Genomic DNA, 23,670 nt, shown 5'->3' with positions numbered 1-23,670 from the left:
CACGTTCATTTTCGCCATATATACTTGTTTTACCATTCTTTCGTCGTCCATTCACGTAGGCCAAACCATCTCAGAGACCCTTCTTAATCTTATCAATTATACTTGACTCAGATTTACACTCTTTCATTATAATTTATTTATTTATCTAACTTTTTGTACATAATGTTATTTGTACATTGGCGGGCTTATTGCCAAATGGCAATTTCTTCCAACCAACCAATAAAAGAAAAGTTTTATTTTTATAATTCAATTTACAGAACATCTTCAATAGAAAAAAAATGTTAAAAAGCTAAAGATATGTAAAAATAGAAATAAACGTATTTGTTTATAAATTACCTTAAATCAAAACTATTACTCGATGGGAAAAAGGAAAAAAGAGGAAAGAGAAAAAAGAAAAGGAGAGATTAAGGAAGAGAAAGGAGATGTTTCTTCAGACGTGATTTAAACAGAGATACTGCAGTAACATCTTTGATGGTGGATGGGAGATGATTCCACAGTCGAGCCGCGTGGACACTATGAGTTAGAGAAGAAAGAGGAATTGTGGATTAAGATAGTGCCTTGAAACCTAGAACGAAGAGGTCAACCGTGAACTGATAAGAGTTGAAATTTTTCACGCAGGTATATAGGAGCGTTAGGACTATGAAGTACATTGAACAGAAGTGAGAGCCGGATGAATCTCACCCGCGCGATAAAGGTTTCAGCTCTTTTACTTCACAAAAGTCAACAGATGGAAGAGTTGAGGAAATGTGGAAGTTCAAACATGGGCAGAATGGTAAATGATACAGAGTGGGTAAAGTGGCCACTTAAACCAGCCAATAACAGGTCATAAACCCAGTAAATGCTTAGACTTCCATATTCCCTTCTCAAACAATGTTTTCCCTCTCTGTTGAAATAAATTTAAATATGAATAACTCCCTAGGGAGGAAATCCAGCCAGTCTGCAAGCATTTGGACATACTCAAACATTGAATTAAAAAGCTTTAAATGCGATTATCCCGGAACTTTTTTTGTAAAAAATTCACACGCAGTATCAAATAGCTTAAAATCATCTACAATCTCATGATTCTATTTATTTATTATTTGATTCATTGATGAACCAGCTTGTGGTTCCGTGGTAGTTTTGAGGACTCACGGACCAAAGGTCTCAGGTTCAAATGCCACTCTACCACAACTCAGTTTACATTTTTCCAGCACAAGTTATTTACGACATTTAGGAAATGGTCGTATAAAATTTAAATATTTGAGTAAATAATAAGAACTCCAGTATTTTTCTTTTAAAAAAGTAAATAAATATACAAATACATATTTTGTTCCCGAACAATTCTTCACAACTTCACAAACATCAACAGATGAAAGAATTGAAGTAATAAAGATGTTGAAATATGGGCAGAATAGTGAATGTTACACAATGTGTTAAGTGGCCACTTAAACCAGCCATTGACAGGTCATAAGCCCTGTAGATGCCTGGACTTCTATATTACCTTCTCTTAAATGTTCTTCATCTCTGTTGTAATATGTTAATTACAACTGGTTTGCAAAAACAGTTCATTTTTAGGAAAGTTTTTCACCTAAACTAGGATAAGTCCGAGTATTTTAGTTAATTTTTTTCATGTTTCTTCTGATATATGTTCCTTTATGTAACTGTAGTAGTTGGACAAGGCTGCATATTTTTTTATTTTTTTTGAAACCAACACAATCAAAGTTATAAACAATACATAAAGAATAACAACAAATAACAAGACCAATTACGAATTTCGTATAGGAACAAAAATCTAAAAAAACAAAACGTCAAGTTCACTAGGGGTGAAAGGAAGTGGGATGGGAAAATAGGGAAGGAAGAAAAGAAGAAGAAATAGTAAGTTAATATAAAACAATGAAAAAGAAATAAAAATGCATATGAATGTACACATACAACATACATACATATGCATACACACACACACACACATCCACATATGTATATATACATATATATATATATATATATATATATATATATATATGTACATACATACATATACACACATGAACATGCATATCCATTTATACACATCCATACAAACATGAACATATACGCATACGCAAATGCACATACATACGCGTACGTATATATAATTCTTCTTCTTCTTCCAAGACGGTCCCTCAATGCTGAGGATCGTGATCACCATGAACACTTCTGATTAGTCTGTTCCACTCCAGTCTGTCCTCGGCCTGAAGACACATCAAATTTCAGCCCCGTAGCCACCTTTATTTGGTCAGTCCATCTATATGGGATTCTACCCCGGCTTCTCCTACCTTCAACTCGGCCAGACATTTTTGCATTTTTACGTTATTGTATATATAATAAATAATAAAATAATGAAAACTAATAAATAAAACGACAAAAAAATAGTAACTTAAAATGTTGTTTTGGTGTCGCCTCCATCGCAATTTTAATATATATATTTTAAATTGTATTTTCTTCCGTTGAAAAGATCTTTCGTGCTAATTTTTTGTCGTATGACGAGCATATTCGATAAATGTATTCATTCTTTAATTTATTTTTATAAATAAATAAATATGTCGCGTTATTGGGAACAACTTCTCTCGATCAATAAGCTCTGTTGTCTGCAAATTCGAACGGCAATTTGCCCAGAATTTTGGTCAGTCCAATGGCAATATATTTACCATCTCTGCGGTCTGTCTTATTTGTGGTACACCCCAGCCGCCATTACGCATAATTAATTTCTCAAATCTCGTTTTGTCCATTTGACAAATTCCCCTGCCACACTGCCACAGAGGCATTTAATAGCGTCGAATATTATTACAATAAAATCATTATACGAGTACTCCATATCGGTAGCATTACGAGCATAATTTAATGCTGCGTTGTAGATCCAAAAATTAAAAAATGAATGGTTTTCAGGCGTTGCCTAGTAGGCTAAATAATTCAGTCAGATGAATCCCTTCACTGCAATAAAGGTTTAAGCTCTTTAACTTCATTAAAATCAACAAATGGAAGAATTGAAGAAATGTGGATTTTCAAACATAGGCGAAATGGTGAATGTTACACTATTCTTGAATAGTTTATCGGGACAAAATATATTTTAATACTTCGTTTTTTTATAATGTATTAATATTGTAATAATGTGTATATTTTAATGAATAAAGACTCTATGAAAATAAATTTAATTAATATTATATAATGATACCATGGAATAAACTTTCTCAAAAATCTAAGAATAATGTAAGACCAGTTATTTTTATACAAATTAATAAAACTGATTCACCTAATCTACTTGAAAGACTTCCATTCCGTGGGCCATCTAGACCGACAAGACAAAATATTCTGTTTTACACAGACGACGCTTCAACAAACCATACGAAACCATCTACAATACCTAGAATATGCAAACAATATTAACAATAGATTTACCAAGGCTGATATTTTTATGACAATGTACATACGTAAATTTAAGTAAAAAATCAAAGAAATATCGAGAGAAGCAGATATTTAATTATTTTTATTATTGTATACGTAGTTTTTTATTTCTTATCTTTTACATTTGTTAAATTTAACATAATTTAAATTATTGTCTTAAGTGTAAACATTTTTTTTTGTGTGCGCATGAGTGTCCTACTCTAATATACAAAAAAATGACAACATTTATGTACATACGTCTGTTTACCCAATAAAATAATAAGAAAATAAACATATAAATTTAAATTCCTAATATTTATTGCTTTTGAATAAATTTTTTATTTTATTTTTTTTATTTATTCAAAATTACAAAATTAAATATTTATGAACTTATTAAGGCTTTTAAAAATAATATATATTAATAATAAAAATACACCATAAAATTAAATAGAGTAAATTATTATGACATAGAATAACAATTTAGAAAACAAGGTAAATACAATAAAATTTATAATAACGATGCCAGTTTTCGAAGACGTCGCGAAAGCGATAAAACCTTTTAATAGGAGAACACAAAAAAAAGACCTCACATACAGAGAGAAATTACAAAATCTTAAAACAATTTTAAACACTACGTATTTATGTTTATATTTCCTTTCAGTGTAGCAGTATTATTTATATTATAAAACGCACAATAAATGAACAAAAACATAACATAAAAATTAAATTAAATTCCCTTTTTTATAAAACAACTTGAAAAAACAATTATACCTCGAATTCATTCATTAGACGTACTTGTAGAAATTATAACGGACTCTATTGATGGAGACATTTTTAACTGCACGTTGCATTTGTACAGAAAATTTCTTCATGGGGTCGATTATTTGGGATAGTTGCTGAGAGTGCATCTCGAGTGGTTTATGCTATGTATATTTATTTAATTTTTTTTTTATTTATTTAATTTTACAATACGCCCAAGGGGCATTTACAAAAAATATACAGTTAAGTACAAACATAGTGCGTAAAAATTTAAAAGATAAACAATACATTTAGAAACAATAAGAAGCATACTGCCATGCAAAATAAACAGTGAAACTTTACATAGTAAAAAGAAAAAAATAATTTTATATGGATATAATAAAAGTAATTGAATTAAAAAGCAAATTGTAAGTAACTTGTAAAGAATTCAAACAAAAAAATAAATACATTTTCATATACTTATAAGTATAAAAATAAATATACAGGTAACTACAAACAAAGAAAGTAATAATTTTATAAATACACAACACATTAAAAGAAATAAAAAAAGATTTTATATACATGTAGAAACAATAAAAAGCAAACTGCAATGCAAAATAAAAAGCGAAACTTTGCATTAAAAAAAAGATTAAAAAATATGAATATAAGAACAATGTTAAAATTAAAAAACAAATTGTAAATAACTTGTTAAGAATTCTAAATATATATATACACACATATATACACATATATACGTATAAAAAAAATGTTATTAACAAATTAATCTTAAAAACAAATAATGAAAATTAGTTAACAGTAAGTATATGTGTGAAAATAATATAATATACGGTACACAAAAATATTTGATAAATTAATATCAGAAAGAGATAAGATAATAATACACATCAAAAACAGAGAAAGAATTGTATGAAAAAGAAAGTTTTATTACGACATTAATAATTTGCTTCAAACAGTGCATTTAAGAACGTTTTAAAATTAATAATTGTCGTTATTGTTATATGTGCCGAGTGTAATGTATATGTTTGTGTATTTATTTATTTATTTATTTAATTTTACAATACGCCCAAGGGGCATTTATAAAAAATATACAGTTAAGTACAAACATAGTGCGTAAAAATTTAAAAGATAAACAATGCTTTAGAAACAATAAGAAGCATACTGCCATGCAAAATAAAAAGTGAAACTTTACATAGTAAAAAAGAAAAAAATAATTTTATATGGAAATAATAAAAGTAATTGAATTAAAAAGCAAATTGTAAGTAACTTGTAAGAATTAAAACAAAAAAATAAATACATTTTCATATACTTATAAGTATAAAAAAAATATACAGGTAACTACAAACAAAGAAAGTAATAATTTTATAAATACACAACACATTAAAAGAAATAAAAAAAGATTTTATATACATGTAGAAACAATAAAAAGCAAACTGCAATGCAAAATAAAAAGCGAAACTTTGCATAAAAAAAAAAAGATTAAAAATATGAATATAAGAACAATGTTAAAATTAAAAAACAAATTGTAAATAGCTTGTTAAGAATTCTAAATATATATATACACACATATATACACATATATACGTATAAAAAAATTGTTATGTATGTTTTATATGTGCGTTCATGTGTGTGTGCGTGGATGGCTCGGAGTGTGCATTCGGTATTTTTATTTATTTTAATTTATTACCTCCATGGAAAACGCAAATGTTAACAATTATTCTTTTCTCACTTGAAATTCTTTTTTTTTGTCACATTCAATGTTTATATCTTTTGCATAATTTATGAAAACTTAATTGGTCTTTTTATGTTAAAAAATTGTTGTTTTAATACTTATTATGTATGACGTCATTCAAAGTAGTGCGTATTTATTTTTAAAAAAAATATTTTTTTTGTACATTTTCAAGAAATTTTGCCGAACGATTTAATGTTCTAATTTTTACCACGCGCAAGAAAACATTTTTTGTATTCTATTTCCCGTAGGGCTAAAGTTCCTCATTATAGCTGATGTTTTTGTAAATATTTTTACGTAATCCTACGAAGGTTATTAGATACGAAATACCAATCTCCTTGGTAAATATTTTTGAGAGCTTCAGTGACATTACACGTACAGAGGAATTATATACACCGCAAGACAAAAAAAATTACGAGTTTACCTGCTACCGCGCCCCTTGACTTTACTGAACCCTTTTTCTAAGAAATCCTTTATCGATACCTCTTTCTTTTGTTTAATAAATTAAGGACACTATGTGTCACCTTTCTACAATATTTACATTTTAAAATGTCTCAACAGTCTTGTTTTACCCGCGTTTGAGTGAACATAACACAACAATCATGGAAAGTGCAAAGCAAATGTCGATTGCGATAAAATCCAAAATAATCACATTGTCGCAAGAAAACATATCTAATTGTGAAATATCTCGTCGAGTTGGGTATTCAGAAGGTGCAGTGAGGTTTTTATTTAAAAAAATCCAAGAAACTGGATCCATAGAACGGAAAAAAGGAAGCGGACGGGGGCGCGTGACATCTGCCCGAGATGATCGCTTAATAAAAAAAAATGTTATGCGCGATCGATTTTTAACGGCACCTGAAATACACGCAGAGGTGCAGTCTACCAGCACATCAACATTTTCAGTAAAAACAGTGTCCAGGCGGCTGTTGGAGCATGGTTTCCAAGCACGGAGTCCCGCAAAGAAACCATTACTCACGGACAAAATGAAGAAGGCTAGACTGGATTGGGCGAAAGAGCACCAGAATTGGACTTTGGAGGATTGGCAAAATGTTGTTTTCTCTGATGAATCAAAATTCAACCTTTTTGGTCCAGACGGCAGAAAGATAGTTCGACGAAAACGTGGGGAAAGATATCATCCGTCGTGCGTCACTCGAACCGTTAAACATTCACCCTACGTGATGATTTGGGGGTGCATGACAGCATACGGTTTAGGACCTCTAAATTTTGTACAGGGTACGATGAATGCCATTCAGTACAAAAAAGTGTTAAAAAAACATATTATTCCAACAATCGAGGACATTACGCAGTATACCGCGGACCCAATTTTTCAGGACGATTCTGCGCCGTGCCATAGAGCCCGCACTGTGAGTACAAATATATATATTTTTAAATGCATTTTGTGACCACATGATAAATAATTTATTGTTTTTTTATAGATCAATGAATTCAAGGAGAAAATTGGCTTAAAATCGTTGACGTGGCCCGGGAATAGCCCTGATTTGAACCCGATAGAAAATTTATGGGCGATTATGAAAAAAAAAGTCGGGAAAAAAAAATCAAAAAACATTGAGGAATTAAAAAAAAACTTAATTCAAGTTTGGGAAGAAGAAATAACATCAGAAATTTTAGATTCGCTTTACGCTTCTCTAAATAATAGAATTTTACATGTTATAAAAAATAAAGGCGAATTCACTAAGTACTAAATATTTTTAAATGTTATAAATATGTTTAAATGTAAAATACTTTAATTTAAAATAAAGCGATAAGAACCTACTTCTTAAATATGAATTAAAAAATAACATGTCTTTTATTATTCCATCACAAACACTCGACCATAAATGAACCGTTATGGGTCTCTAAGGTTCGGGTAATCTGATACCTGATATATAATGGCAATTTCTAAGTACAATTCATGAGTAAGATTTTTTATTTTAACCTTGAAATAACGAGTAGTCATCACATATGTCAAACAATATAAAAAAAAACTAATTAAATATCAAGAATAATTCATTATATGTCAATTTTAGTTTTTTTTGAGAACTCGTAAATTTATTTGTCTTGCGGTGTATATAAAGATAAAAATATATGTATACAATTTATAATTCATTTGAATTGAAAGTATATGATATATTATGTATGTTGGTAATATAAGATTTCGTTCGCTGCGGGATCATCCATTTGTACTCGTCTCTCGTCTCTCGTCTTTCGCCTCTCCTCTCCTCGGTAATTAGCGCTTCCAGCGCCAACTTCTCCCCATCAACCCCGTCTAAATACATAATAATATATGATATATCATTATCTGCTCTCAACTCCGCCATCCGTCACCGTGTCACTCTAAACATTCATTTGGCCAAATTAGCTTCGTGTGGCTTCATCCCATTTCCAATCACCATCAAATTATAATGGATATACAATAGAGATACGTCTATACTCCGCAGTTCATAAAACGGGGCGTTTTAAAGCAGTTTATTTCCTAAGCCATGGCACATTTAAAGCTGATTTTCAAAAACAAATTTGAATCATTTATGCGACCGACAGCGGGACTCAATTAAAAAATAACTTTATATTTGAAGCACTAACTTTGTGGTTATTCATAGTACTTTTTTTTTGTTGTTAATTTATGTTGTGAATACACTTCTTTTTATTTTTATTTTTATACCAACTATACTTCTTAACACTGTTCCTATCTTTTATTTCTTTATATTGTATTTTTTTTAAATTTATGTTGTTTATATACTCATCTTCTTTTTTTATACCAACTTTACTTCTACACCATATTATCTTTTACAGAATACTTATTTTTTCTTTCTTATGTTACATAAAAATATTATAACTGTCCATTATTTATTATAAGAGCAAAAATTCATTAACATTTTCTTGTATACCCACGAACAGGCCATGCCTTTGTGGGATTTTTTTGTTTACTATTTTTCTATTAATATTTATTTCATTGCTATGTAATTATGCTTTATTTTTTTTTACAATGTTTTATTATTATGCTTAGTGTAAAAAAAAAAAAAATAAAAAAAAAATAACACTGTTCTATTTTTTGTTGCTTTATATTCTCATATTTTATTTAACTTTCATGTATGTAAAAGCCTTGTGGGCGTGAAAAAATAATAAAATAAATATAAAACAAAAAATAATAAACTGTCAAAACAACTTTGTTTTTAACCACTAATTTTAAATCAACATTCCGCATTCCATTCAATGATACATAGGTTAATTAACGTTCCATTATATGATACTAATTTAAAAAAAAAAAAAATAATAAAACAGATTGCTAATAATAATGGATAAAATGAGAACTTAATTGATAAAATATTAAATCGAAAAAGCAAACTTATAAAAAAAGATTTATATTCTACTCCCACAGTAAATAAAGCAAACCCACCCAAACAATGGAGGCGTATTCTTTTTATAAATGACATTTTTTCAAAACAATTATCTAATTCTCTACCATCAAACGTTGAACCGGCTTTCTACACAACTAATAATATGTGAACATTGTTAAAAAATCACAAAGTCAAAGTCCATAAATATAATAAATCTAGGATAAACCAATTAAATTGTAATTATTGCGATTCAATTTACATAGGAAAAACTAAAAGAAACTTTGACATTAGAGTAAAAGAACACTTGAGATGCTTAGATAATAATAATATTTCTGAATTCGCAAATTATCTGATAGAAAATAATCATAACTTCAATAAAGACACTGGATTAAAAGGACTTCGTGTTGAAAATAAAATATTAAAATTAGACAACTTAGAAATAAAAAAAAGCTGTTCATAATAAGAAAACAATAATTGATAACCAAATAAACAATATTTCTTTTAGTCCTTTCCTGTGTAGCTTCGAAAATATTGATATCAAATTACCACCCTTGTAAGGAAAAAAAGACTCAATTTATTTATTATTTTTCCATACATATATTATTTACATAGAAATATAACAAAAATAACAAAATACACTTGAGAAAAATACATCATAAAATTAAGCTGTGACATGAATTGGAAAAAATGTCCACTAAGACTACAGCGTCTGAGCGTGGGCCATTGGCGGCCTCCGTGGTGTAGTGGTCAAGACGCTTGATTCACGCACGGGAGGTTCCGGGTTCGATTCCCGATGAGAACACAAAAATTAAAATGTGATTTTTCTCAAGCCTGGGTGCTCTGTGATGTAATTCACCACTGTAATTAGGCCTCCTGGCCTGTTGTGGTGCAAAAAAAAAAAGGAAAAAAAAAAAAAAAAGCTTTTTTAATTATTAAAAAGCTTATGGCACATATATATTATGGTATGACATGACTACGGGTCCACGTGTTAGTGAACATGATAAAAATAAAATAGGAATTAATTCATTAGATACGTAAACCTTGACGAAGAAGCTTGTTTGCTTTGAAACCGGTCGGTAGAAAAAAAAAAATAATAAAAAATTAGTGGTTAAAAACAAAGTGTTTTTATTTTTTATTAAAAAATAAGTATTTGCGCTCTTGTGAATTATCTAAATACTTAAATTTTGGGACCATTTTCAACAAGTTTCAACTCACTAATACGTGGGAATCAAGTTGGGGTAGAGTAGGATTTGAACCTTGAGCCTCTGATCCACGAATCTGCAACATTAGCCACGGGACCACAACCTGATTTGATAATAATTGTCAACCCTCAGGGGAGCGCACTTTGCAGACCCACTGGCTTCTTTTGTCCATCTGTTTTTAGAAAATAAGTTTTGGGGGGCGCAAAATTTAAATCTTGCCAGGGGCGCTCATGACCCCTAGTTAATATAATGTACCAAAAGTCGTCAGTAGAGACATGCTACAGTAGGTTTCAACAAGACTGGCGGCTGTGAATCCTTTACTAATTACAATCCTCCCGCTCGATAGAAATTATGAAGTTCGACTATATTATTCAGGACAATAAATCGTTGGTAGTTCTCAGAACTAGACGACTCTGGTCGTGATTTCTACTGTGGCATGAGTGGCCAAAGCGTCGACCGGTCGACAGCGGATCCATTCCTAGTCACCCGCTGCTTTTTTAATCTACTTTACTCTGCGAATCTACATTTTCTACAACGAATGCAATCAAAACAAAACCTCGCTCCCGTTTGACAAATGACTATTTGGCAGCATGTTTACGAATAGCTATAAGTTGCTATGAACCGAATCATGAATTTCATGTTTCCAGCGCACCCTCTGATACTACCTAAATAGTTAATATTTATGAATTGTTAAGCTAATAATAAGCATATTGCTTGCGTTAATAAAACTAAAAAAAGAACATCTTGTTTTATTTACATTTTATTTGTCTATGTGAGTGATCATCAATTGCTGTTATTCAAATAACTTGACATTTAATTGGTATTTTCTATGTTTAGTAACTTTTTTTGCACCACAACATGCCAGAACGCTCAATTACATTGGTGAATTACATCACAGAACACCCAGGCTTGAAAAAATCGCATTTAATTTTTGTGTTCTCACCGAGAATCGAACCGAGAACCTTCCGTGTGTGAGTTTAGCGTCTTGACCACTACACCGCGGAGGCCGTTGAACTAACGTAGTAATATCACATGTTTTTTTTTTTAATTTTCAATTAATAAGGGCTTTTGAAATACTGTCGATGAACGCTATAAATAAAATCTTTTTTTTGTTGTTTTTATTTAATGAATTCTTATTTTTAAGAGCCCAGTGAGAAATTTTTCATTTCAGAAAAAAAAATTATCCCATAAGCCTAATTATCAGCTGAAAAGTAAAAAAATATGTGCAAGTACAGGAGTCGAGAATCGAATATTGTGCAAAAGAAAAAAAATAAAAAAATAATGAAGTTTTTAAATAAACAAATTACAGTTTTTTTAAAGATATATATTATATTTATTTATTTATGCATTTCATAATATACACAATTTTTTGTTCACTTTGCCCAGCTGTATGAAACGGTACTTATGATTTTCTTGTTATATTACTTTAAAATATTTTATTATTTAATTTATTTTTTACATTTATTCTTAAATCGTTTAAACTTTTTACTGAATATATGTTGTATAATTTTTAAGGTAATTTTTTTTTTATAAATCTTGTATAATTTTTAGGTTTAATTTTTTTATAAATCTTGGGAAAAAGGAAATAAATATTTAAAAAATATATATATATATTAAGTCAAATTTGTAAGTATTATATTTTTTTGTAAAAGGCAGATTTGCCGTTTATATAATAAAATAAAATAAACCATTGCCAAATATTATTTGAGTTTTTTCTTCAATGTATTATTTTAAAAATTCAAAAGCACATCGCCCGTAATGGTTAAAACTTTGGCCACCTTTGTACTTTAATAATCTCTTGGGGGAAGCGATTTGTCCTCCATTCACATTTTCATTTATGAGTGGATTACCCTATGTTACCATACAATAAGACTACACACACACACACAGACATACCATGCATATATGTACACATGTATTAATGGCCTCAAAAGAGCTTTACAAAAGCCCTGTGTTCGACCTTACAACAGCCTTCTGCATCCGGCGAGATTCGCGATAAGAGGGCACAAAGGCGAAAATGATTGCGCGGCGCAAATGCGACGCGAGTAATTGGAAGTATTTATCTACTCCGTGGCGCGATTTCACTGACTCGTGATTCCTTTGACAGGCGGTACACGTACTTAAGTCATATAAATATGTAGGAGTTTTGTTTTATGGCAATTTTATTTATTTATACGATCGATTCTTTTTTTAATAATGATGTTTTTTGCTAGAGTACGCTTGAAAGTTTTAAAAATTGTATTTAATTGTATTAAAATTTATTTTAATCAGGTTTAAGCGACAAGTTTTGAGTTTTTCCTAATTTTTGGAGACAATGACTGGATTCGAACCCCTGGAAAGTTATTAAGATTAATATGTTACAACAGATGAAAAACATTTGATAGAAGTCTAGGCATTTACAGGTCTTATGACCTGTCATTGGCTGGTTTAAATGGCCACTGTACATACGTGCTCACGAAGCTTTGTTGATATTGTACATCAAAGCCATTACTTAGATACTCAAGAAAAAGTCCCCTCTACATAATGTATAAAAAAGCCTCCGTCTTGGGTAAGCAACCCACCACATACCAGCGGCGAGCGGTGATTTATTTCATAGGTAATCTACAAAAAATGTTCATAAATTTGTACCTACGTACAGTCGAACCTGGATATAAGAGTGCTGGACATAAGAGAAACCTCTTTAAAAGAGAGCTGTTTAAGGTCCTGTCATTTAAAACTCGAAAACCTCTGTAAAAGAGAGCAGGAAAAATTATAGTAAAAAGTCATTCTATCGGAATTGACCTAAATACATGAGAGAGCCAAAACTGTGACCTCTATAAAAGAATGTTTGGTTTGCAGGTGTAGCCGCAGCGTCGCTGCTTATGCACGTGCTGACAGGTTGCTATGTACCTGCATGCACCCGAATTCGTCTCGGCTTCAAAAAACATTTTGACATTTGTAAAATTTACAGAAACTTAGTACAAATTGTATGAAGTATGTATATGTATGTACCTCTTTACCTGATATATACATATGTCATGTACTTGTAAAAAAGAATCTTCAAATAAAACTTATGATCTGAAAGTTTGTTTAAGTACGAAAAAACCGCAACTGGGATACGTAAAGCACAGTGTACTTTGTGTATAAAGGAATAAGCTGAAGTAATCGGCTAGTTTCATCGATCACTCGTTCCCTAAGAACGGGCTGGGCGCGCTTTATATTTATATACGAGTATATGTTTGTAATGTATTTGTAATATTTAAAATAAATTAATTGAATTGAATTGAATTGAAAATTAAATATATTTGTACGAAGATATGGCGGTAATTTATATAATTTAAAATGACATTTATTTAATTTATTTTCTCATAAATAAAGTTGCCATAAAACATTATTATCGAAAGTCAAATATAATGATAAGCTGTGCATAATCGCATATATAGACGATTCGCCCCTGCCTCACATATGGCCGACCGAAGCCAACCTTGTTATTCCATTCAATGGTGAATTGTAGCGGTTGATGCCTTTGCCCGATGTTCTTCGCATAATCAAACAAATGATTTGAATACATTTTCCGAGGTGGACGAAACAGGTATGCCCTTTTGCTTTATTCTTGGAGGCGAGTGCAGAACGAAGCGAGATGAGATATTACAAGGATAAACAAAAAGCGAACAAAAAAACATGCCGTTTCCCCGTAGGGATGGACAGAGATGATATTTATTTATTTATTATTTTTTTTCCATTATAAACAAAGATTAATAATAAAATAATGTGACCTCACCCGTGCCAAGGACCCTAACAATATTTTTATTTATTTGGAAATTCATTTATTAATCCTTACGGATTATTACATTCATTTTACAAAAAATATATATACACTTTTTATTCATACCCAATGGGCATTTTAAGGACATATTTATGCATATAAAATTATTATAAAGGAAAGTAGAAAGACACAATGGTTTATAGTAGATTTGGTGGGAGTTGCGGGAGAGAGAGAGAGAGGCTGCAAAAAAATAAAAAAATAAATACAACCTTCGGTCAAAGAAGATTGGCCTACTACTCGGTTAAAGTGTACAATCTACTTCTATTATCCATAAGGACAATTAGTAAGTTCTTACAATATAAATTGCTATTAAGAAATGGATGGTGGAGGTGGGTTGCGCACGGATCGATGAGTGGATCAAGCCAAATATGTAAAATGTGTGTACTGTTTATGAAATTTGTTCTGTTGGTCTATATAAATTGGTTATGTTTTTTATGATTATTTTAGTTTTTTATTGTTTATTATGTTAACGATAATTATGTTAATTGGATAATTTACGTTTTTTTAGTTGTCATTATTATTTATTTATATATACGCCTAGTGTGCATTTTTATGGACACATTTATACATAGAAAATTATTATAAAAAAAGTAGAAAGACTCATTGGTTTACAGTAGACTTTGTGGGAGTGGAAGCGGGAGAGAGGTGTTTATAATTGAATTTGATTCAGTGATCGTTTGAAAAAATACAACTTGTTATCAAAGAAATCAAGACTGGTATGTTTGTTGGCAGACCTAAGAATTCTGGGCATAGGGGAATGAAAACCATAGTTAGTTCTGTGGTTATCGGTATGAAAGAATAAGTTTTATCTGAGGTTTCTAGTTGGGATATTGAATTTTATTGAGCTCAGTAGTTCAGGCGCACCAAAGAGTGAGTTGAGAATTTGAAATAGGACTAGAAGGTCGGATTTATTTCGACGGTCTTGAAGAGAATATATATTTAAGCTAGTTTTTAGCTCATTATACGCATATTGGTCTCTGGATAAGCCCAACCTCCAGCCTACATATACTATAATATACTTTAAAAAAATATATATTTTTACATGTGAGAATAAACAAAAAAAGACGATATGCAGAGATAATTAACAAAATGTTCAGACAGTTTTAAACACTTAGTATTTAAGTTTATTTTAATTTATGTACACCTATATTTTTTATATTATAAAACGTACAATAAACTAACAAAAACATAACATAAACTATACATTTGACTTTAACTTAACTCCTATAACGCTTTACCACCCTGTGTTAGCACACAAACCAATGAAAAAAGTTCAGCCCCACGGGAAATTGGGACTAAAAATAGTTTCTTACGCGCGGCAAAAATAAGAGCATAAATTGGACGGGAGTTTTTTGAAAATGCACGAAAATTAAAAAAAACTACTTTGAAAGACTTCACTGGTTCATATAAATCAACCAATAATAAGAGAGCTGTGAAAGATATCCGGTTTGCTTACGGTAAACGGACCAATCGAAAGAACTGACACGAGAATAAGCGGAAGAGAACCTCTGACGTCACACGCACAGTTATTTTATAAATACACAACTTAAAAAAATCATAGTGCCCGATAATACGATATACAAAATTTAAAAAAATATATTTTGGTTTGGTTTAATAGTCTATTTACAAACAAAAAAAAAAAGAAAAAATACACTGAAAATTCTTATTGAAATAATCATCAGATTGAATCAAAGATTTATCTAGTGCTTAGTTATCGGATGAAAGGGTACTTAATCCGAAGTACATCATTATGACGTATATACTGGTTGCTACATCTACCTAAATTATTAATATAGGATTGATTAATATTAGGCCTGTAAATCAAGGCTTTCAAAACCGTTCAATTAATTCATAAATTATTTTTCAAACTGAATGTCATATCACCATTATTACGTCTTACCAAAACATGTCTCCATAGGTGTAATTGTGAATCTTCTATATCCTCTAAAGAGTGGTTAATTTAAGGATATTTATTTTTTCCATGCGACTAATTTTGGCTTTATATACGGCCACACTCGTGATTAAACGTCAAAAAATATGAACACGTGAACTCAAACATGATGATTTTCATTTAGAACAGTATTGCGACCTTAAATCAAACCGCTCATACACGCGTTTGTGTAATATTCATGTAAAACAGTGAATTGAACAGGAATGTTGCGTCTCATAAAACGAAATAATACGGACCAAAATGGACACCAAGTCGTTGGAACAAAAGGCATAATAGTACTACACACGTGCGTTTCCAGAAATTATCTAGCAGCCAGTGGGCCACATGGCGACGGTATCTACCAACTGTCTACAAAAGCTTCTCTTCGGACACCTATCTCCCTTTGTTAACCATAGAGTTGAAACAGTGTTTGATTTATTTAGTTTTTTATTGCTTACTTCTTGGCATGAACACTTGACCAATTTACTACTATGCTCTATTTTTTACAAATTTATTAATATTGTTTTAACTTTGCTGGAATTTCACTCGTCCATGCGCTTTGTAGCTGCACGATGATTGGTTATCTAGAATAGGAACTAGAATCCCAACCGTCTATGCGCTCTGTAGCTGCAAGACGTACTGGGATATTTATTAATTGTACAGCGCCCTTGAAGTGATTTCCACAAAAATGGCGCTATATAAATTATCCAACTATATATGTATATTTATATATATTTTCTAACTTTCATATATCAACTTTAAAATGCCTAAATTTTGTAAATGAGGTCTAGAATTCCAATCGTCTATGCGCTTAGTAGCTGCAAGACGTGTTGTAATCTTACTCCTTTTTATTATTCATATTTTTTTATTTTTTTATATAATTAATTTATTTGTCAATTTTTAAAATGTGTAAATGGGGGCTAAATTTCTAACTGTATATGCGCTCTGTAGCTGCAAGACGCCCTGTAATCTAGCTCCTATCTGTTATGATTTTTCATTGATCTTAATTGAAAACGAGGAACTAGAATCCCAACCGTCCATGCGCTCTCTAGCTGCAAGACGTATTGGGATATTTATTAATTGTACAGCGCCCTTGAGGTGATTTTCACAAAAATGGCGTTATATAAATTATCCAACTATATATATATTAAGCATTACTCAAAAGACTTAATTAGGTAGAATTGACAAAACCGTATTAGTTTTATTTCTGTTTTTAAGGCAGTTTATACTATTATACGTTTATATTATTATACGAAGCAAAGTGTGGTACAATTTTTAAAAAAATATTTTCTAATCAATCACTCTTTAGGGAGCAAAGAAGATTCGTTGCACTCCTGGGCCCCGATTACAGTGGAAAGTTATTATTTAACTTTAATTTTATCTACAAATGTACCTATTTAATAAAGTTAACAATTATTATTAATGATAATAATAATTATAGATAACCTATATAGCGCCATTTTCGTAATATAATATCTGATTATATAAAGATATAAATATAATTTTAACTTTAACTTTTTAATTTAAGAAAAATAATGTACTTTTTCATACTACTTTTCCACCACATGCTAAGAATTTATTCAAATGCTTTATATTATATATTTATATTTTATAAACATAAACGGCAAATCTGCCTTTAACAAACATTTATAATATTAACATATTTGGCTTAATATATACATATTTTTTTAAAACATGAATTTCTTTATACCCAAGATTTATAAAAAAAAAAAAAAACAAAAATTATACAGCATATTCAGTAGAAAGTTTACATAATAAAAAATTCTACAGTAAAACAACAAGAAAATTATAAGTACTTTTTCACACAGCTAGGCAAAGTGAACAAAAAACTGTATATATATATATATAAATTATGAAATGCATGAATAAATAAATATAATTACCGTTCACCATCTTTGAAAAAGTTCAAAAGGTTTGTTCTATAGGAACAATACCCTACACTAAATATATCAGATACGTGGGAATAACTATTGCCGAGTTCATGAAGTCTATTTAATACGGCATCACAAGTATACACTGTCCGTGAATTGTTGCTACAAAACGGTGGCACCGGTGGCAAACGGTGATTTAGAGAACAAGTGGGTTTTAAGTTTCTTCCGAAACTTCACTTCACTCTCACAGTTTCGGATTTCTGCTGGGAGAGCATTCCGTGCCGTAGGGCCTGCGACCGCAAATGCACGTTCGCCGAATTTAGTGCGCTGTTTGCGTAGAGCTATAATAACTTTTCCTTTCGACGTAGATGTAGCTGATCTAAGCGTAAGCCATCTGTCAGCTAGTTCATCTGGAATGCAGAGTTCCCTTAGATATTCTGGAGCAGATTTGTGCAGTGACTTATACATAAGCCAACAGAGTTTGTATTCCACCCTCTGTGGAAAACGTAGCCAGTGCAATTCCCGAAGTAGTGGAGTGATATGACTGAATTTAGAGATTCCAAAAATAAGTCTCGCTGCGGCATTTAATACAGCCTGTAGGCGAGTCATTTTATTCATTGGTAGACCTGCGTAGATACCATTACAATAATCGACTATAGACACTACAAACGCATTTATTAATTGACGGGCGGCATCAACTGGCAAATTTAGCTAGCAAATTTTATTATTATTATTAAATAACAGCTTACCCACCACATACCGCACACCGCATCTGAGGACATAAGTCTCCTTGGCGGTGCCCACATACACGGAAAATTTGCTCGTTGTCAAACGAGAAAAGCTGCCCGAAGGAGCTCTCTGAAATCTGGTAGCCTTAGCATCTTTGTGCTGAAAGAAAGTAATCCAGAAGTACATAATATGTACTTCATTGGATTGAGAAGAGAGGGAAGTGAATTCTTCACTGACTGGGATTAATTTGATTGGACATGATCAATTCGCCGAAATGATTACAAAACTTTTTAAAAGCCTTGAAATTCTTTTTAGAAGCCACCAGATCTGTATATCCGACAGGACCTATAACAGGGCCACGGATAGTAGCGAGAACCTCCATTCGGTAATCATAGAGATATTATTAAATAACAACAAAAAAAACGTAATTAATCCAATTAACCTAATTTTCTTTAACATAATAAACAATAAAAAACTAAAATAATCATAAAAAACATAACCAATTTATATAGACCAATGGAACAAATTTCATAAACAGTACACACATTTTACCTATTTGGCTTGATCCACTCGTCGATCCGTGTGCAACCCACCTCCACCATCCATTTCTTAATAGCAATTTTATATTGTGAGTACTTACTAATTGTCCTTATGGATAATGGAAGTAGATTGTACACTTAACCGAGTAGTAGGCTAATCCTCTTTGACCGAAGGTTATTTTTTTTTTTTGCAGCATCAGGGTGGAGTATGTAGGTATATTTAATTTTGTGTTGCTGTGTATTTTATAAAAGGCGGTAAGCCGCGTATGATAAAACATAAATAAAATAATTAATTACACACAATTTGGGAAACACTGCAGTCGATTGTGAGTGTAATACCTATATACATTATATCGAATGGGTGTGTATACAGACGATAAAGCCTTCCATGCCAGTCAGCTTCTCCATTAGTAGACCAGAGAGGAATATAATCTCACGAAATAGTTATGGTCATTAAATCTACTTAAAATATCGGAGATTATAAGCATACGCATATTTGTAATAATTTAGTAATTCGTGTTAGAATACATGTGATGGCGTTCGAAATTGAGTTGTATTCATTGTGATTTGATCAAGGATAGATTAAAGGTGTTTATAATGTGCATTAAATTAAGATGCGAAGCATCGATCAAACTTTTTGATTGAGTTTAACCTTTATATTGTAAGACACTCAAAAAACTTTACCAAGGAGATTGACTGTTATTTCGCATCAAATAACCTTAGTAGGTTTATATAAACATATTTATTTATTTATTAGTTTAGACATACATTGTTACAAAAATGGCACAAAAACTTCGTTTTAAACCACCTATTTTTATTGTTTCTACCGATCTGTTTCAAAGCTAAACAAGCTTCTTCATCAAGGTATAATTAACTATGTATATGCCTTGATAAAGAATCTCGTGTATTTTAGAAACCGATCGGTAGAAGAAAAAAAGTTTCTGCTACTACTACCATCACGCCATTTTCCCGTAGGTGTAGGCAGAGAGAATGGACCTGACATACATTCCTAGTTTCTTCCATTATACATCTTGTCATACATGCCCTCCGGTTCTGCCTGCTTTTGACGCAACCAGACTTAACATTTTGATTAATCTGATCATGCCACGTCTTCCTTGGTCGTCCTCGTCTCACGTTGCCGTTCATTTTCGCCAAATATTTATTTTATTTTTATTTTATTTAATGGTATAATTATACATTTTTACAATTTAAAAAAAAAATCACTTGTTATATTTTTACTAAAACTAAAATCCCACCAAGCCACTTTTTGTAGCTTGTTGGTGAAGATTATATTTATACTAACTTAATATTATTATTTACATTTATAAAAACAATGAATAACAGATAAAAATTAACAGCCGGAAAGATCAGAATAAACATGTTTATACAAATAATAATGTATATATATTTTTTTTAAATACAAGAAAATATATGAAAAATTAAAATATTTACATCTAAGCTACTATTCATCTATAAACTCTTGATCGAGTAGCCACTCTCTTATTTTGCTCTTGTTACAATGTGAGTTAAATTACCTGTTAATATATACCTGTTTTACCATTCTTTCGTCATCCATTCGTTGTATATGACCAAAGCATCTCAAAGACTCTTTCTTTATCTTATCTATGAAACCTGACTCTGATTAACACTCTCGCCTGATTCATCATTCGTAAACCTGTCATACATTGATTTCCCACACATTCGTCCAATAGATCTCATTTTGACCGCGTTCTCTCGGCTTTCATCTTTCCTCTGCCAGTTCTGTGTTTCACTTCCATACATAAGTGTTGGGACTTAAACTCCGCAGTGCACTCCAAGTTAAGCTTCGAATGCCATATTTTATCAGCAATTACTGCGCTTAGTGCGCCGTTTATTTTGTTGCCCGCATTGACTATCCTTGCAACTACGAAAATCTTTTCCTGATATGTAAAGTTTTGACGGTACAAAATATGATATACTATCGCCTGGTAACAGAGGACTTCATGGATTTCTACAATACGCCAATATCACATAAGCATAAAACGCGCCAAAAAGAGAGAGGAAATTTCATAGAAAGAAGAGCTTTAAATGCGTATGGAGAGAGGACCAGGGCGTATATACTCCCTCGCATAGTAAAGAGACTCCCGGACGAAATAAAGAATAGAAATATAAATAAAAACAAAGTAAAATTGATTTTGAAAATCTTTTTCTTTAATTCTAAGTTTAGTGTGTAAAAAAACAAATTTAAAAAAAAATGGGGAAACCAAACAATTTAAAACAGTGTCAAAAAAAGTGTTTGTTTATTATTTTTTATATATTTCGTTATCAAAAAAGACTTGATTTACTTGTATTTAATTTTTTTAAACTTTTATTTTATTGATATATTTAAGATTTTTAAAATATTTTATGTAAACATTATTATATTGTGTTACCAAAATATTTAAACAGAGAAATCCCTGCAAAAAACTGCTTTTGCAGTTTGGCGGAAATAAAAAATAATTGTTTAGAAGAATGCTTATGTGAAAAAAAATTCAATAACAATAAAAAAATACATTGTTTTCTACTCTTCCATCTCGTGAAAAGATGCTTCCCAGAGTAAGTCTCGGTTTCGGCTTTGGCCGAAATTAGAAAAGAAGCCGAAATTCGGATTCGTTTTCGGTTTCAGCTGAAAATCTTGTTTCGGTCGGTAACTAGGCGTAACTGCGCCGCGATGAGCTCAAACATCTTCACGCTTTTTACACGGAGAAAAAATAGATACAGCTTTCGAATCTGTTAGTTCATAGGTGAGGTGAGCCAGCTCCGTTAAATTTTAGTGAGTGGTTTAACCAGTTTTCCATGAATTCGTGAAGACCTCGCGAATTATTGTATGACCCGGGTATTCATAATGCACTCAGCTTGGATCTTAGGAATAAATTGAATCGAGAAATTGAGATCGGTGAAAGATGGTCAGCTTATAAATTCAGTTACGAAACGCGCTATTGCATATTATTTTGAATAAGAAATCAACAAAATGAACGGAGCACTAAGCACAGTAATTTCTAATAAAAATATGTCAATCGAAGCTAAACTGGCAGTGCACAACGGAGTTTTAGTCCCAACACTTATGTATGGAAGTGAAACATGGAACTGGCAGAGGAAGGATGAAAACAGAGTGAACGCGGTTGAAATGCGATCTCTTAGACGAATGTGTGGGAAATCAATGTATGACAGGGTTACGAATGATGAAATCAGGCGAGAGTGTAAATCTGAGACAAGCATAATTGATAAGATTAAGAAAGGGTCTCTGAGATGGTTCGGTCACGTAGAACGAATGGACGACGAGAGAATGGTAAAACAAGTATATATGGCAAAAATGAACGGCAACGTTAGACGAGGACGACCAAGGAAGACGTGGCATGATCAGATAAACCAAAATCTTAAGTCTGGTCATGTCAAAAGCAGACAGAACCGAAGGGCATGTATGACAAGATGTATGAATGTGGAAGAGGCTAGGATTGTATGCCAGGATAGACGTGTGTGGCGTTCCATTCTCTCTGCCTACCCCTACGGGGAAATGGCGTGATGGTATTGTAGAAGTAGTAGTAGTAGAAATTAAGGCTGTAGTCTGGTAAGACGCGCGCAAAATTAGGAAACCATACGATTTTGCTATATTAAAAGGAACGTTTTTTTTTTATTTGCGCAATTATAAAAAAATACAAAAAAACATAAATTAGATAAAAACAATAATTTTTTAAGGTTAAAAAAAAAAAACAAAATCAAATCAAAATAAATCCAGTCTTTTGTCTACAAACATTAAAAAAACTCAAATATTGTAATGAAACCAACTGGTCCAACTTCGTCCACTAAATTTAGTGAACGCGCATTTGCGGTCGCAGGCCCTATGGCATGGAATGCTCTCCCAGCAGAGGTGCGAGGCTGTGAAAGTGAAGTGATGTTTCGGAAAAAACTTAAAACCCACTTGTTCTCTAAATCATTTGAATAAATCCGTAGCACGTGACAACAAAATAAATTATTTTAATTAAATTACAAATTTAAAAGCTTCAATTAAATTAATTTAACAAGAGAATCACCATGTAAAGCGCCCTTGAGGTATTTTATTACGAAAATGGCGCTATATAAGTTATCCATAATAAATAAATTAAACCAGCCAATGACAGGTCATAAGCCCTGTAAATGCCTTGACTTCCATATTCCCTTTTTTAAGGTATTCTCCATCCCTGTTGTAATTTGTTAATCTTAATGACTCCCGAGGGGGTGAAATCCAGTATTTTGTCTACGAACATTTAGACAAACTCAAATATAGTAATGAAACCAACTGGTCCAAGAAGAAGTTTATAAATTGGAAAATTGTCTTCAGGCGTTGCCTAGTATGTAA

This window comes from Micrasema longulum, unplaced genomic scaffold, assembly GCF_059751315.1.
Source record: "Micrasema longulum isolate JH-2025_06_02 unplaced genomic scaffold, ASM5975131v1 h1tg000707l, whole genome shotgun sequence".
NCBI classification, from domain to species: Eukaryota; Metazoa; Arthropoda; class Insecta; order Trichoptera; family Brachycentridae; genus Micrasema; species Micrasema longulum.
Note: the sequence above shows the minus strand (reverse complement) of the source record.